The 17,041-nt window shown below is 34.5% G+C and overlaps 1 pseudogene; it reads right to left on the bottom strand.

Moving 5' to 3' along the window:
• Positions 1-16,602, bottom strand: part of LOC114082002 (large ribosomal subunit protein eL6-like) — a 188,154-nt pseudogene extending 171,552 nt beyond the window's left edge.
• Between the last annotated feature and the right edge of the window lie 439 nt (positions 16,603-17,041).

Here is a 17,041-nt window from a genome sequence, read left to right as displayed (position 1 = left end):
AGTCCAATGTTTTAGTTTATCCCAACTAGGCCCCATCAGGAGTCTCTGATGTTCCAATTGGTCCTGTGCTTGTTAAACTTATCCCTTCCAGTTCTGATTAATTTACAAAGAAGTAACATTCTTCCATGAGGAAGAGGTAGAGACAACCTCATTTGGCAGTAAGGAGATCTAGTCTTCTGACTATTTTGCAGGATGACAGATGGCAGGGAATCCAATTGATTTTGAAAAGTCAGTACCAGATTAGCCACCTGTTGGATATCTTTAATGACCTGTTCTGACAACTTCTTACAGTACTGAATAGAGATTTCTAATCTGCTCCTGTGCCAATCCCAGCAGATGTACCCAGCCCCACAAGTAAGGGAATAAACTGAAGGTCTCTCCTGTGTCTGCTATGTGCCATTATTGGGATAGGCAAACTTTGGTAGTTAGGTAAAACATCAATTTGAGAAATAAGGAACACCAATGTACAGAGATTGGTCCTTTTTTTTTTTTTTTTTTTTTTTGGTAGGCAAGGGTAAATATGGGCCCTGCAAAGGAAAAAAAAAAATGCCTCAAAATTGGGGAGGGGGTGCCAAGGCTGTGTGTGGGGGGTGATGAATTTGTTGTATATTTGCACATTATTCTCTTGGAGGGGTTCTACTGAGATTGAGCCTGTCTTTTTTTTTTTCAATGCAGTGTGTGTGGGGGGATGATTGAAACAATTGTCAAATTTGAGTCCAGTGTTAAAGGAATTAGATTCTTACTAATGTAGTCCCAACATGTTTATAGGACTATTGGGATATTGAAGGAGGACCAGACTGGAGGCACAGCCAGCAGTCTTGGGCTAAGTGTGGATTGGTTTGTTTTATGAGTTGATGGGTAAATTGATGAGTAGACTAACATTGGGAACTGTCATAGATGCAGATAGCTTCAAGTCCCCTGGGCTCTGACCAATTACTACATTTCATAGTGACTTGGACATTGTCCCAGCTCAGCTAGGTATGGTTCCAGGTGTAGGCGTCACCCACAGGGGTTGAGCTACACTCACTTGTTCCTTTATAATGCTACCCGTTGCCCTTTTTGAGATGAATGTTCCAAGGAACTTCCCTTTGTGTGTTGCCTATATAAGAATAAAGAATTCTGGTTGCTCTCTCTTTCCAATTATGCTGAAGGTCGCAGAACTGTCTCTGGGTTATTGAAAAGGTAATTATTTGTGGCTGCATACTTTCTTGGTCATTTTCTTGAGTTATTGGAAGAGTCAGATTTTGTGAACCCAGCATTAGGTTGCCAACAAGGATACATGGCGACAAACTAAGTTGAGGATCTGATGTATATGGTCTCATCTGAATGCCAAACTCCCCCCAGTTTGGCAGCAGTAGGAGTGGTCAAAATAAACTTAAAGTGATCCTTCCATTTTTCTTTTAGAGGGGTGGGAACTCTGGTGGAGTAGAAATTATTTGATAGTATCTGGGGTATCTAGGTTATAAGAATTGTCTGTATGGCCTGATCTTGGGCCACCCCTTTCCCCTGCTCCACCCCATCAGACATACTGATGTGACTGTGATTGGTCCAACATATCCATTTTTCTAGGGGGCCATTATGGATATAACATGCATTATTTCCTTTACTCTGACCCATCCCATATTGCTTATTTTTATAGGAACAGAGAGTGGGGGGTGTACATATCAGAATAACATTTTTTTGTTGGTATGTGTAAGATATAAATACCTCAGTATTTCCTTGTCTAGAAATACAGTGGGTACAAGGTAGATCTCCTGGAAGGACAAAGGTAAAATTGAGTAGGATCCGTATCAGGAGGAGCTAGACCCTAGCCACAGTATTTAGGGGTATAGATTTTCTTGACACCTGGTGTAACTATGGAGGTGTCAAATTTGATACACATGAGACACAAGGAAAGAAAGAAAATTTGGATGGGGACCTGGACAATGAAATTTCCTTGGCGCCAGAGTTTCCATATAAGCTCTAATGTTTGGAAGGGGGAAAGACTAAGAGGTAGAGAATATGGTATATGTAGATTGTCCTTCAGGGTTCTAAGAAAGATAAAAAGGGGCATGGAAGAGTGACAGTGGGAGAGGTAGATGTAAGAGTCAGACTTTTCAGTTATCAGTATGGACAAATTTTAAATTGCTTAGGTGGATCCAAGAAGGGTGACTTTTCAGTTTGGCAGCAGTAGGAGTGGTCAAAATGAACTTAAAGGGATCCTTCCATTTTTCTTTTAGAGGGGTACTGGGAAAAGTGGGTGGGGATAATATACTAAGTCCCCAATAGTGATAGGACTAAGATACTTTTGAAGTTGGTGTTGAGGAAGGGTAGAATGTGTGTATTTCCAAATGGTGCTCTTGGATGGGCAAGAAGAAGGTGTGAGTAGGGAGGGGGGAATATCCAGAGGTGCTGGATGGACAGTAGGAGGAAGCAAGGGTCTTCCATAAAAGAGTTTTAAGGGGTGGATCACAAAGGATTTTGGAGTGAGGGCACAGATTCAGAGGAGATCTAGAGGGAATAATTTGATAGTTTCTAAATATATTTATATGGATAACTTTATTAGGGTGGTTTTTAAGGTTCAATTAGTCTTTGATATCTTTCTTGAGGATTAGGGATGATAAGATATATAAAAGCTCTATTTAATCAATACATTTTTTGCCAATTTCTGGGTTATGGAAGAAGTGAATTCAAGTCCACTATCTGACAAGAAGGAAGTGGGTAAGCCAAATGTGGAACATTTTCCTGGAAGATGAGGTTGGCAATGTTGGAACCTGTTTTATTACTCATAAGGAAAGCCTCCACCCAAACAGTGAAGGGTTCTACTAGAAAATGTATTTGATTTTTCTGATAGAAGGCATTTGAGTAAAATCAATCAGCCAGTCCATGGCCAGGAGGGCCCTCTAGCCTGATATGTAGGAAAGAGAGGAGTCAAGGTTAGAATTGGGGTTAGTTTTGAGGCAAGTGAAGCATGACTGGGAGATGTGTTGGAGTAACGGAAGGTCAGCTGGAGATAATTGTAGGGATGTTTTCATAAATGTTTGGTGTGTTCTGAGAACAAGGTGAAATAGACCGTGTAAATAGGTCATAAGGCATTGGGTTTCCTCAGGGTAGAATTGAAGCTGAATTGGAATAGACAAAAGTATAGGACAAGGAGGTCTTATAAGTTGAAGGAAGGGTTTTAGATTGTGTGGCAGGAGGTGAAGGCATGGGGCATGGGAAGCAGGGATTTGGGGCTTGGGGAGAAGGCTGAGCTGAGAAGGCAGAAGGCCCATGGGCCTGTAAGATGGGGAATCAGTTGCTATTTATGGGGCAGTAACTGAAGAAGAGGGCTGGAAATCAGAATGTGATCTATGGGGATTACGGAGCAGGGAATCAGCAACAATGAATTATAGAGAGCAGCAAGTTTATCATAATGAGGGCCTTGAGCAAAAGGTAAAAGAAAGCTTGGAGGTAAGAAACCTCAGACCATTTGCTATTTTCTTGGCAGTAATTATCTAAGTCTTAGAGAATTTGGAAGTCATAGGTCCCAAATTCATGTCATTAACTTAGGTTGTCTAATTTACAGTGTGGCCAGTGAATTGAAGTGAAGGATTTAAAAAAAATTTAACAAGACAACCTAGGTGAGTCTGGTGGTATGGATTGGTTAGTCCCTGTGTTGAAGAGGTCTAATGGGGTGGCATTTGAAATCAAAGTACCCCTTGATGTATCCCATCATTGGACAGAAGAGTTCCAGCAGAGAATGAGAGGGTGTTCGTTTCTGCAATCCAAATGGTGGAGGACCCCGGGAGTCCAGAAAAACCAAAGGTCTTCGTCAGGGAATCTCTATGAGAGTCCAAGAAAGATCTTACCTCTCCACAGATTGAAGAGTTGGTGTTGCATGCAGGAACAAAATGGCAGAAGCTGGCCCTTTATCCGGAGGCCTGAGTGTATAGAGAAATAAAGGAATTGGAGGGGGTAAGGTTAGAAGGAAGTTGTCAGACCAATAAAGGACCCAGTACAGGTCCTTGTTCCATCCATGTTGCAGTGAGGCAGCAAACATCTAGCCCAGGAATGGGATCAGTTTTGGTTCATATATTGGCTGCTATTCAGCTAAAGTGGACTGGGAGGGAGGAAGATCACCCCCTATTCGGAAGAAAGGAAAGAAATAGAAGGGAGATAGGGAGATAAAGGACAGTAAAGGTTTGCTAAGATGGGTGGGGCAGGGGGTCCCAAATGCAATCCCCGCTTTCAAACACCAAATGAAAGAAAATGAAAGAGATAAAGAAAAGAAATGGGGACAGACCTCAACAGATCAACAACACTTTATTAAGCAGCGAAGAAGCTCATTTTTAAGAAGAAAGTGGCAACTGGCTTCATGAGAGTCTGAGTTTTATAGGGTTAGCAGAGCTGTGTCATGGAAGGAGTTTGTTAATTACTTTTTGGCAGGCTTACTTTTGGTGGGTAGGAGAATTGGAGTAGATAGGGGAATTGCAAAAAGATCAGAGTCCTTAGTTTTCTTTGTCCCTGGAGGGGTTGTATGTTTCCACCTCCTTGAATAATATGATCAAAATATATCACTATTTTCTAGGTGCTGTGAGGCATTTTTTCTTTTTTTTTTAATGTTTATGACAATTTCATGGGGGACATTGTTATTGACACTTTTATAATGAAGAAATTTGAGATGCAAAGATTACATGGATTATCTAAAGTGGAGGTGCCAGGAAGTGACAACACAGAGTCCAGTCAGTCTTCAGTAGAGGATTCCAGATCCCATGTGCATAAGAATGAAAGGGTACATTACTTCTAACCCCAAGACATTAAAGTAAATTTTTATGACAGAAGTGTGGAATGTGGCACTCTGTGTGTGTTGGGTTGGGTAGGGCATGATCTGTTGGAAAAACAAGGTAAGAAACCAACAGTCATTTATCTCGCTCCTGATATGACATAATTATCCACATTGTAAAGCATAATCATTTCAAATTTCACCTAGATTTTTATTGATTTGTACCAGAACATAAAAGACTTCCTTGCAAATAAATTGGCCCAACTAGAAATTATCATGTTGTTGAGGAAATGAAAGATATTGATTCTCTGAAAAAAAAAATATATGTATGAGAGTTGTGCACATAAACACAAAAAATTATGTTGACTATAACTTAAAAGTCTTTATAAGATATATTATTTTGTCACAGATAGTACAGCATACAAATGTGTGCCATAGCTACTTTTTTTCTTATATTTTTCATCACTTTACTTTTCATATGTCAATAAATTCCTTGGTTTTCTTTAATTTTCATCTTTTAAAATATTAGTTCAATATCATTATTTGTTGACTACAACTTTGCTGTCAAATCCCTGTTACAATAAAAGAAAATTTGATTTACTCTCCAAGTGAATATTATAATGTATATGTTAATTCCTAAGCCTCTTCAAACATACTGTCCTCGAAGACTGCTAAAATATGTATTTTTTTCTGATTTTATAAAATTAATAATGAACTTATTTCCAGTGTTGTGAAAATGTTTGGAAGGTTTGCCTAAAAAGACTATTAGACTCTTTTATACCTCATACAATCAATAATTAACTAAAAGTAGTTGTTTAAAAGGTTTTAAATGAACTCAAAGGAGTAAAAAAACAATTACATTTTGTGATTTATTTTAAGCTAAATTACTGCTTTTTGTTAGTTTGGTTTTGAAACATGAATCCTAGAGCAACACTAAACTCTTATTGTTAGGGGACAGATATGCAAATGGCAGGAACTTGAAGTTAAGAAACTAATTCTACAAAGTGGGCCCACTGTGCTGACTCTGACTTTTGTTCCAAGAAGCAATTTACCTGCAGCCCTGCCTGGTCTCACTGGACATTCTTCAACAAACTGTTATCTGTTATATGCAGGAAAAAAAAAAATGCAGGTCTGACATAATGTCTATAAGAGGAACCCAAGTTACCTGAAGGGAGAGACTTTCATGACCAGATCCAGGAATTCAGGGAGATAAGGATAATTCTTCCTTTGTGATAATGTATGGTTAAAAATGCAATTAGAACTGGTCAGCATGGGCCAAGATGACCTAGAGTTGTCACGGGAGTGGGTATTTGAGTGTCTAATGTCATCTTGCTGTCAAATATCAGGACCTGTGCTGAATTCTCTGGAAATTTCTCTGGGATCCCCACTAAAACTGGAGTACAGAATAGCACATTGTCCCTCTCCTTTCTGAGAGGACCCACTTTCTCCCTTGAGAGTGTCCCCTTTCCCTTTCCCAATTCTTTCAATAAACTCATTCCTGTTACTCTGAGAAACATGTCTGAAATGTTTCTGACTTGATCTAAAGAATCAAGGTTTGAAGTGTGTGTGATTGGGGTTGGGGGGGGTGGTCTTCAAAATGCCTCAGTTTCTCTGAAGGCCCAGCTCTATAACATGATGGTAGGTAATACTCTGGGAAAAAAACAAAACAAAACAAAAAAAAAACAGATGATATTTATTTTGGTCTTGGTACTCTACTTTTTGAGCTATATTTTCCCCATTAGAGTTTAAAAGATCTAATTTCTATCATCTGACTCTACCCGTTATCAGATAGCTAACTTATACATGAATTCATGATAATACAGTAAAAAAAATAAGGCTAGAGATCTGATTCCTAGTCTCTATTTTATTGTTTATTTTAAAATACCACATTTTCCTTGTTATAAAAGTGATGCATATTCATTATAAAATATTTAGAAAGCAAAGAAAAACTTTAAGAAAAATATAAATGATTTATAATTCAACTAGCTATGAAACGTCATGTGGAATTAAAAATTAAGTATTTTTATATGCTCACATTAATCACATTTTATTCAAAATATCTGCATATTTCTCCATATACCTTCATACGGTTTTATTATGTTTCATGTACATTTCAATATTATAATCTTAGTACCTATATAGTATTAATTATGTTGCTATTAATATTTGATATAACTCAATATATGTGATTGCTAGTAATATAGTAATATTAGGCTATTATGTTAGATCATTTCTATCTTAAATGAATACAAAGTGTTTCATATAATCAATAATAATGATGTTTATTCTAATTATTTTCATGAATTTCTCAAAGATGATAGGATTCTATTAAATATGATGATTTTATTTTTGAAAACCCATATTCCAAAACTGAATAATAATTGTATGGTTTATTTTTATATAAAATTCTTAGTGTGTTCAGACATTTATATAGGATAATACAGAATAAACAATAGTAACTGATACAATTAATTTTAGTCTTTGACAATCTAGAGATAAAATATATTTCATTGCTTTCTTAATATTACAATTAATTGTATTTTTATTAGTTATTTTTATTTGTGAATTGCCTATGAATCAATTTTGCCTGCATTTCTCTTAATTCTTTCTTATTTACAAATCTTAAACTTTTATCCACCTATTAATATCATGCATAATTTAAATGTGTTCCACAAATTTAGACTTTTTGTTTTGTATATGTATTAACTATATCAACACTTGTTTTTCAAAGGTTATAATCATGCATAGTTACCAGTTGTATAATGCCAGAATAAAAGTATATAGCTACAAGTACACCAAAAATATCTTCTTCTCTCTCATATATATCTATAACTATGTATAACATATATGTATATATATGTGTGTGTGTGTATACATATATATAAAATCTATTTCTAATTACATTTCTATCTGCCTATGTTTCACAGTGTTTACCTTGGAAGTTCTCATGGAGAAAGCATGGCTATCTATGGTGATTAATTCAAAAAGCTCTTCTGACTGTTAAGAATAGTAATACTAATTGATTAAAGTATTTATGAAATATCAAATTGTTTAAAGTAAAAACTGAAGAATATTTATTTAGAAGTAAATCATTAGTAAGTTTGTGTATGTGTCTTAATTATGTTATTTTTAATCTATGAGAATAATAAATTCATATTGTATATTCCATTGCTTGTTTACCTGAATTAGAATTTTCACTCTATAAAAGTAAAATAAAATGATTTTTTCATCTCTACTCTAAAAAATAGTGGAATAAAACCCTTACAAAGAAAATGTGAGTTTGAAAATATTGTTTTAATGTTTGTAATGTTTTTCTTCATTTCCTTATAGCAATATTGATTTCTACTTTATCTTGCTACACTTGTGTAAATGAAATATTCCTGTTTGTTTTTGTTTCCTTGTAAACTATAAAAATCAGTGTATAATAATATACAATCAAACATTGATTAAATTATTTGATCAATCAATTTAAAAGTGTAAAATTGTTATATTTGGAAAAAGTATTCCTCAGTAAACTGTCAAATTTATATAACTTCAATCTTTTTGAAATATATAATACTGTTGCAAACCTCTAATGATTTTGTAGCTAGCAATGACTGTTTCATTTATTGGGGAAATCATTTGAGAAACATTGACTTTGTATATTTTGGTGTTACTGTTTTTGACATCCATAACTTCTGAACAAGTAACACCAAGAACGTCTTTATTTTTTTATCACATATGAAAATTAAATTAAGGCCATACCTAATATTCTGTGAGTTCACTCCTTTTCTTGATTAAAAAAAAAACTTATTATGCTCATTGCCAATGCATTTTCACAATTTTTTAGTTTGCCATGAAAATAAGAAATTTTAGTTTATATTTAAATTAAATAATATTTCACCAAATTAAATCATGGAGCTTAAAAATAGTTAATTCTAGAGTCTCAGAGCCATTGGTGATCTTATAACTGTGTGTCAATATGTGGTTGTGTGCATGTATGTGTTCATGTATAGTGTCACACTAATTATTCTCTTATGTTAGTTTGCCTAGAGAAATGAAGTGTTATATTTTAAATGATACAGCTTAAAATATAAAGCTTGGTGAAAACATTTATTTATTTGAAAATAAAATTAGAAATTTCAACCTTCTTAAGCTATAATGAATAAAATGAGAATCCTTATGCTTAGAATTGACCACATGATTACAAACCCACTTGGTTCATCCATGAAAACGTGTTTTGAAAAAATTAGCCCATTGGTTTGGTCAACATAGAACATAGAATGGTAGTAGGTTCAACTTCTTCAAACTACTATCTGTTCAAGGGCAGACAGAAACCTCAACTGTTTGTGGTGATGTTTTGTCTTGCTTTGTTTTCCTTATACCAACTACTTAAGGTTATTCTAAGCATTAAATTAGACAATACGTGTAAAATATTTAGCACATTTCCTGCTTTTTGTGAATATGTTATTTCAACCTAATCTTTTCCTTAATATGTTTGAACAGAAAAATTATCAGCCAACATCTATCTAAAAATAATCATAAAATAGTTACAAAATAGTAATTCATCACCCCTAAATATTGTATTTTAAAGTAAGTTAATGAATACATTTTATGTTTTAGTTTTTAGACTTGTCTAACAGTAATAAGACAATATATATCTGTATTGACTTCTTGTAGCTCTGTGATTGATTATATCACTTTTTTATTAATTGGATAGATATGGATTTGAGATCCAAGAATATGTATGTTCATATGTGTTTTTATAGTTTTGCATATACTTAGTGTATCATTCCTTCATGCAATAAATATTTAATATGTATATTAAAACATCAGTCAATTTGTGTACTTCTAGGGACAATAGAGAACAAGGGTGTGTTGCTGTACTAGGAATTTGTCAAAATGGAGAACAGCTAGACCATATGGTAACAGATTGATGGTTGTCAGCTGTGATAACTGCTCTGAAGGAAAGAGACTTGAGGTTTGTGAGCACAGAGCAGAGTGGCCACATCTAGATTGTGGAGAAGTTTCATGAAGGACCTGGTGAAGCTCAGTTCTCAATACTGAGCTCCTTGTATGTGACTGCTATGCTGTGTTTATCTTTTTATTTCTAATGACAATCACTGTAACTGACAAGTAATAAAAGCATTCAATTTTAGTGATTTTCAGTGACATTAAAAATTTAAATGTTCTTATATAGGCAACACTATAAGAAAAATATATATTATTATTATTGAAATAGTGAAAATAAATTAATACATGTTTAATTGCTGATAAAATGTTTTATAAAATTTTTAAAAGCATATATTCTGCTTCTAAATGTCAAGAAAGCACTTCATTTTGCCTAAATCTATACAAACATTAATTACATGCTTTTGAAAGCATAATCAGGAAAAAACATCTTATTTGCCTTTTAGAATAAATTTAAATCACAAAATTGATTCCCCTTACTGGAATGCTCCTATCCACATGAAAAATTGAATCAGAGCTGGATTTGCCTCCATACTGCTCACCTGCTATTGGTCTGCATAAATGGTTATGGGTAGATTAATGAATAGCACTGACTTCCCCAAAAACATTATAGATAATAGCACCACATTCCCCATTGTTTCAGCATGTAATCTTTGAGTCATTATTTTCTATTCTGTGATAGCAGACAAAATGGACCACAGCAGAGGAAGGCAAGTATATTGTTGTGGATTGATTTCTTTTAGTTTTCTTTTTCTTTTCTGGACAGATAAGTGGCAGAAACTGTATATTATAGATTAAATAACCAGGAGATGACTGTAATATCCTACTTCCTGCACATCACTTTGCTATTATCATCAGTTAAATAATAGGGAAATATAGCCCCAGTCAGAGGAAGTCCGGAATCACTTAGCTATAATGGAAAAGGCACTCCCTTTGGGAAAAGGAGTGAAGGGAGTGGAAGTGAGTGGGATAGATCTAAAGGAAGGAGATTTCTTCTGTGTCTTTAGATTAGTGAATATCACATGCAGTTCTCAGCCCTGAAATCAAAGCCTAATGGAGAAAAAGTGGGAGTAGTAGGTTCAAGTGTTAATGAACCCAGAAGATTGTCAGGCATATTCAAAGGCACATTTTGTGGTATTGCATATTGGTCTTTTAAGTCACGTTAAAGTAACTATTAGTTGTTGAAAGTTGTACTATCTAGACACTTTAAATGTTTATTACTGTTCAATATTTCATCAATACTTTAATAGGCATAGAATATATTTTTTATATGGTATATTTCAGTAATATACACAGTTCAATCTTCATGGTTCCTTACACAAAACACTGTTGACAGGGTGTTAATTCAAATTACAAAAATGGTATTTAGTCAAGACGCTAAAGTATGTTAAAATTTAATTTAAAAGAAACATTTAAATAGTACAGAAATCAATAAAGTCAAGCAACAGTTAAATTTTACAGCTGTTTTTGAACTGATGTTCACAATAGAGATAAAAGATTTAAGGTTGCTTTGATTTGGAAAATAATGGCAATGTGGTGAAAATACTTGAAGTATTTATCAAAATAATTCCAAGTTTCAATTGCCATTTATATATTTCTATGTGAATGATTTAATTTTCTAATTTGCATAGATATTGAGGTTTTGGTAGACCATTACATTAGAAGGATTTTATTTAGAAGGATTTATGTTAACTGCTAGATTACATTTGTTAATAAACTCATCATGAGGTGTTTTACATGCTTTTTGATATATAAGTAAATGAAGAAACATTTGAGAATCCATGACACTTAATCTGGATTTTTAACTTGATTAGATTAAGAGATAATATAAGACTAAGAGACTTCTGTCTGTATTAATGAGGGTATTTCTGGAAATGATTGGCATGTGGAACAGCCAGCTGAAGAGGGGAGATATTACCTGAATGCCAGTTGCACAGTCTTATAATCTAAAGGCTGGAATTTCCCTAGAAATTCACTGGTGAGAGCTTCTGAAGAATGAAGGAGCTGGAATCAAATGTCCTCAGGTGATCACAACAACAATCAAGGAACTGGAGCAAGCAGAATCCTGCTTACTTCTATGTAAACTTCCTCCTTCTTTCACCTTTTTTTCTTTTTTATCCAGGTCTCTAGCCTGTGTTATCAGATTGAATAACCATTATCTGATAGATAATTAAACCTCTGTCTTTTTCTATTCTTCTTCCTTCTCTTCTCTCCATCCCTCTCTAATCAATATTCCTATAGATAAATTTATATGTTAAAAGCAAACCATGTAACTTTATTCTGTATATACATTGTTTTTATAATTTTATCTTCACAATAGTAAGAACAGATTCACTCTTCCTACCACTAACTCAACTATAAGGGAAATAAACATAATCCTTCAATGTATTTGCTTTATTGAATACAGGATATGGCCACTGTGTCAGAATATGAATAGTGTCAGAATAGGAATAGTTTCCTTATAGTCAGGAAACCTCTGTGACTGGGTTCAAATAGAGTCTCTGTCAATTACTAACAATCTGTGTATCTTTAAGTAATTGTGAAACCTCCCTAAGCCTCTTTTATATTCTATAAAAAGGACAGTATTACTTGTTTTTAGTTAGTATTTAACTAGATGTGCTACGTACTGTATTTAGAATACTGCTTTAATGTAGTATAAGGCTTTACAAGGATTAAGCCCTCAATGAATAGGTCATTTATGAAGAGTCATATAATTATATTCATTTCTAATTGTAGGCAATTTTTAGAATCCTCTCAGTAGCATGACATCTATTAGAATTGATCAGTCAATTCTACTAATTTAAAATAAGACTGCTATCTACTTCTTAGATCCAAAATTATTACTGAAATTACTATGAAACAGTTCTGCGTCTGAGAACTTCAGGTATTTTAATGTCCTGATCTATGCTGTGTGTCAGCTTGGACTATAATAACTAAGAGGTGGCAGATATGTAAATCATTTATTGTTTCATGGTCATGCTTTTAATTTTCTTTAGCTTTTCATACAATACTGGACTGAATGAGCTATTTTTGTCTATTGACAAATGTGACAGTTTATTAAGTCAAGTGCTTAGAGGGTTGCAATGAGAGAGATTTTTAACTTAAATGTCAAGATCCTGTTGCTGCTGCAGGCTAGTCACCTACTTTCAATAGCAAGGTCACAAAAAGAGTCACCTTCCTTCTCAGATGTGCAAACTCTATAGCAGAAAAGAGGTTTAGAATTCTCACAGTTGGTCAAAGGAACAGAATTTCTTAATATGCTGAATGTCATGAAAAAAAATGTTGATTTTTGTTTGTTTGTTTTCTTACCCAGGTGACTTACAGCCTCATTTTAGCTTGTTGTATTTGCTTCTGCCAATATTTACCCCTTGGCTGGTGGCAAAACAAGATCATGTCTCAACATCTTGATCATTTGCAGTCAGGGTATATACATAACATAATTTAATCAATTTGTGTGAAGAATATTTTCAAAACATTTATTATTTATAGTGACTCACAAACTATAGCTGATGTTTTTACTCATCTGTACATTTCACCTTTTCTTAAAATTTAACTTTCTTCCATATAAATTTTTCTAACCAACTATATGTTAATCTGTGAAATGCATCTCCTACCTGAAAATTATTACTCCCTTGTCTATTCTATATGTTATGAATATATATATATATATATATATATATATATATATATATATAACTTTTATTATTTGATTATGCTCTGAAAAGTAAGTTACATTATTGTAAACCAACATTTAATAAATGTACTAAACTGTATAGGCCAGAGGGTCAAAGAAATTTGGTTTTCAGTCTGTACTTTTTAAAATTCAATGTTACATATGAAGGAAGCTAGCTGACTTATGATGAAAACATAGCAGGCTAAAATCTAAAAGAAGCAATGGCCACACCAGCTAATAAACATTGGATTACATTTTGCCAGTCATAGACCCCATATACTGTGGTTAAGTTTAGACTGTGTTGCAGATCATTAGCCTTTGGTTTCCAGTATACCTCCTGTTTACCCTTTTTATTAGGTTGACTCAAGTTAGCATTTCATTTTTCAGCCTATTTTTTCTGTTCCTTACGATTAGCATTATACATTATACATGAAAGTATAGATTTTCCACAAACATCAGCACTAGAGGAAGAAAAATGCCACCCCCCCCCCGCCCCTCTGTGGCACAGTGCAGATCAGGAATGTCTTTACTCTTGAGTGGTGTTAGCTACTGAGAGAGCTTCTTATGGGTTGTGAGGAAGAATTAGTTTGCACTACAGGCTTATTCTAAGACATAAGAGGACAGTGGAAATAAAGATGTAAGCTAGGAAATGTTTGAAGAAATCTAGTACCTGAGGACAAGTTCATAAGATTGGCACAAAGAAAAGTGCAGGGATAGCCAAGATGATAACAGACATACTTACACTGCCTGCCAGTTTACTGGGTCCCACGTCCTCAGGATTCTAATGTATGAATGAAATTTATCATTCTCCACAATCACAATCAGTACTATTGCCATCCTCATTTTGTATGTGAGTAAACTAAGCTTCAGAGAGCATAAATAACTTATTTGAAGCCACTCAGCTAGTAACTGAAGGCAGAATTTCTAGCAGTCAACTTGCCTTACAACACATGCTGTTGTTTGCCATTCTGTGTCACACTGGAAGTAATGACAAAAATCACATGTGATAGATGCACTGAGCTGGAAGGAGATACCTGTATGTGCTGATCATTGATCAGTCTGAAAAATTTCTTGTGGTGGTCATTGTGATGGTTGAGACACAGGAGAATGCACCACACTCCTGTGAATAAGGAGGGTGACAATGTAATCTATCATCCCAACCTACACACTTGAGGATGGATGGGGCTATTAATAATTATTCTGCGACAGTCAACTTGATTCTCAACTACCACATGCATTGGATTTTTTAATGTATAAAGAACTTCTTCAATATCTCAGGAGCAGAAAAGAGGGCCAATATAGAAGATTGGAACATTGATCTGGCCAGTGGGGGTAAGCCAGGAAAAAAGTGTTTTATATCAGTTTTTATATAAACATTTTTGTGTCACAGGCAGATTACCAGTTATAGCTATTATAGTTTTCAGAAAATAACATTACACCTTGCAGAATATCCTTTATATAAATTAATTTTAATGTTTCTCCCTTGATTTCTATTTCAGGATATGACAAGAAATAACCATACAAAATCCCTTACTGCATGTAATAGTTTCAAGTTGGTTTTGTGATAAGTACATATCATATCATCCAGTATTATTTTGAAAGATGTCACACATAAAACATTTAATTTAGAAATCAATATTAGAAAAAATGTTTCTTATAAAATAGGTGGTTTAACTTTTCTCTGATTGTAAAAATTAAATTTAACTCTTAATTTGGCTTATAAAATGTACTTTATTTTCTAAACTGCACAATTATTGTCTCACACATGTCATCTTCAGTTTCCACGTATATTTGTGTTTTTTTCTTGTCTGGATTTTTGACCTTTGTACTTTTAAAAATATATGAAACTTTATGTAAACAGCTTTAAATCCTTTATGAAATGAGGTTAAACAAAGTATCCCAAGTACCTTAAGTTGTAGAAAACCAGTAAAATCTAAATACTCCTTTACAAGTATCATTTTGTAAATAATTGTTAACACTGTTATTGTTTTGTTTTTTTTTTCTAGGTAAGTATCTGAAATAATGCTCACTGACAGCTCATCAGAGTTTCTGTGCAACTAATTTAAATATACTCCATCCTCTAAACCAATACAAGGAAACTTTGTTCAGAAATGTTTCAATTATTTTCTCCAGCTTCCCTAAGCAGGGAAGACTTACACAACCTTGACTACAAAAATCAGGTGTTCAACCCACAGCACAAACCCTAGCTAGTAATCTGTTTCTACCTTGCTCTTGATGCCATGTATGGGAAAACACAGCAGACCATAAATATAAATAGGTTCTAGAATATATAAAATGAAAATTCATAATTTGTATAAATAAAAAGAATTTGGGAAGGGTTAAAATTTGAAAGAATATAGACCTATGACTGACAGAATATGGTGTCAAACTGAGTGGACAAAGAATTATCGACTGAATCTGATTTTAAGGCTATCACAAATTGAAGAAAGCCTGCCTCTGTGATTCTATCCCCAACATGGCCAACGACTTTTAGACACAGAAAGTGAATTGGTGGAAATCATTAACATCTGTACTGTATATAAATGTGAATATAAAGAATGGGATAGTAGGATAGAATTAGAGGGCAGAGAAGAAGGAAGGGTCTACCCCAAAACTTAGGGAAATAAAGGGTCTGGTTTCATCTGTACTAGTATAGACATATTTGTAGACATATTTGTAGACATATTTGCATAACTGGTCAGTATTTGAGGTAATTCATGTATTAATTTACTTGAAATAGATTGTACACAATGAATACATATTTCAAAACTTTATGCTGTGCATTAGAAAGGCATGCAAATTTATTTGTCTATTGAAACAAAAGAATCATATAAATTCCACAAATAATTTTGAAACCAGCTGAGAAAGAATGGTGTCCCAAAGCTATAGAAGAAAATTATAATTGGAGATAAGTTTTTGGTTATTATATATATGGTTATATGTAATAACCATATATATATATATATATATATATATATATATATATATGGTTATTATTGAAGATTCTGAGAAGTAGAATAAATGGATAGACATAAAGAGAGGTGAGATGAGATGGGGAATAGAAACAGTATAGTTTAAAAATAACTATAAGAAATATAGGTAATGAAGGGGGATCCAAATGGCAGGCCAGAGAGAGGCAGCGTTCTGTGTTTCTCCATGGCCTGGGACTCAAGTAGTGGAGAATACTGTTTCTCTGCCAGCGATATACCTGCTCCCAGGCAGGAATCATGGCCATTATGCCCATGCAGGCTCCTGGCCTCAGTGACAGAGTAGGTCTCCCAACTACTTGCCCATGCAGGACTACTGGGTGCCGGAAAGGGACCATCGGCACCAGCATCCACGTGGAACTTTTGGCCACTACCTGAGCAGAAATCCCAGATGCTGCTCCCACAAAGGACACCCAGCAGCTACCCACGTGCAAAAACTCCTGCCACCACTCCTGTGTGGACCTCCATCTACCAACATGGGGTCGCCATCACCTCCATCTTGGGACTCTGCGGCAACGAAGATAGTCCCCAGTGTGCAGTAGCCTGCTTGCATCTGAGAACTTCAAACAGGCTCTGAAGTCAGCCAAAACCACACAAGGCATGCCACAGAGCTCTAACACATTGTTTATGTCTAATGCCATCGCTGACTCCCCCTACCCGACCTGATACCCCATCACTGAAAGCAGC

This window comes from Marmota flaviventris, chromosome 11 (genome assembly GCF_047511675.1).
Source record: "Marmota flaviventris isolate mMarFla1 chromosome 11, mMarFla1.hap1, whole genome shotgun sequence".
In the NCBI taxonomy this organism is placed as follows: Eukaryota; Metazoa; Chordata; class Mammalia; order Rodentia; family Sciuridae; genus Marmota; species Marmota flaviventris.
Note: the sequence above shows the minus strand (reverse complement) of the source record. Positions and strands in the feature narration are given on the sequence as shown.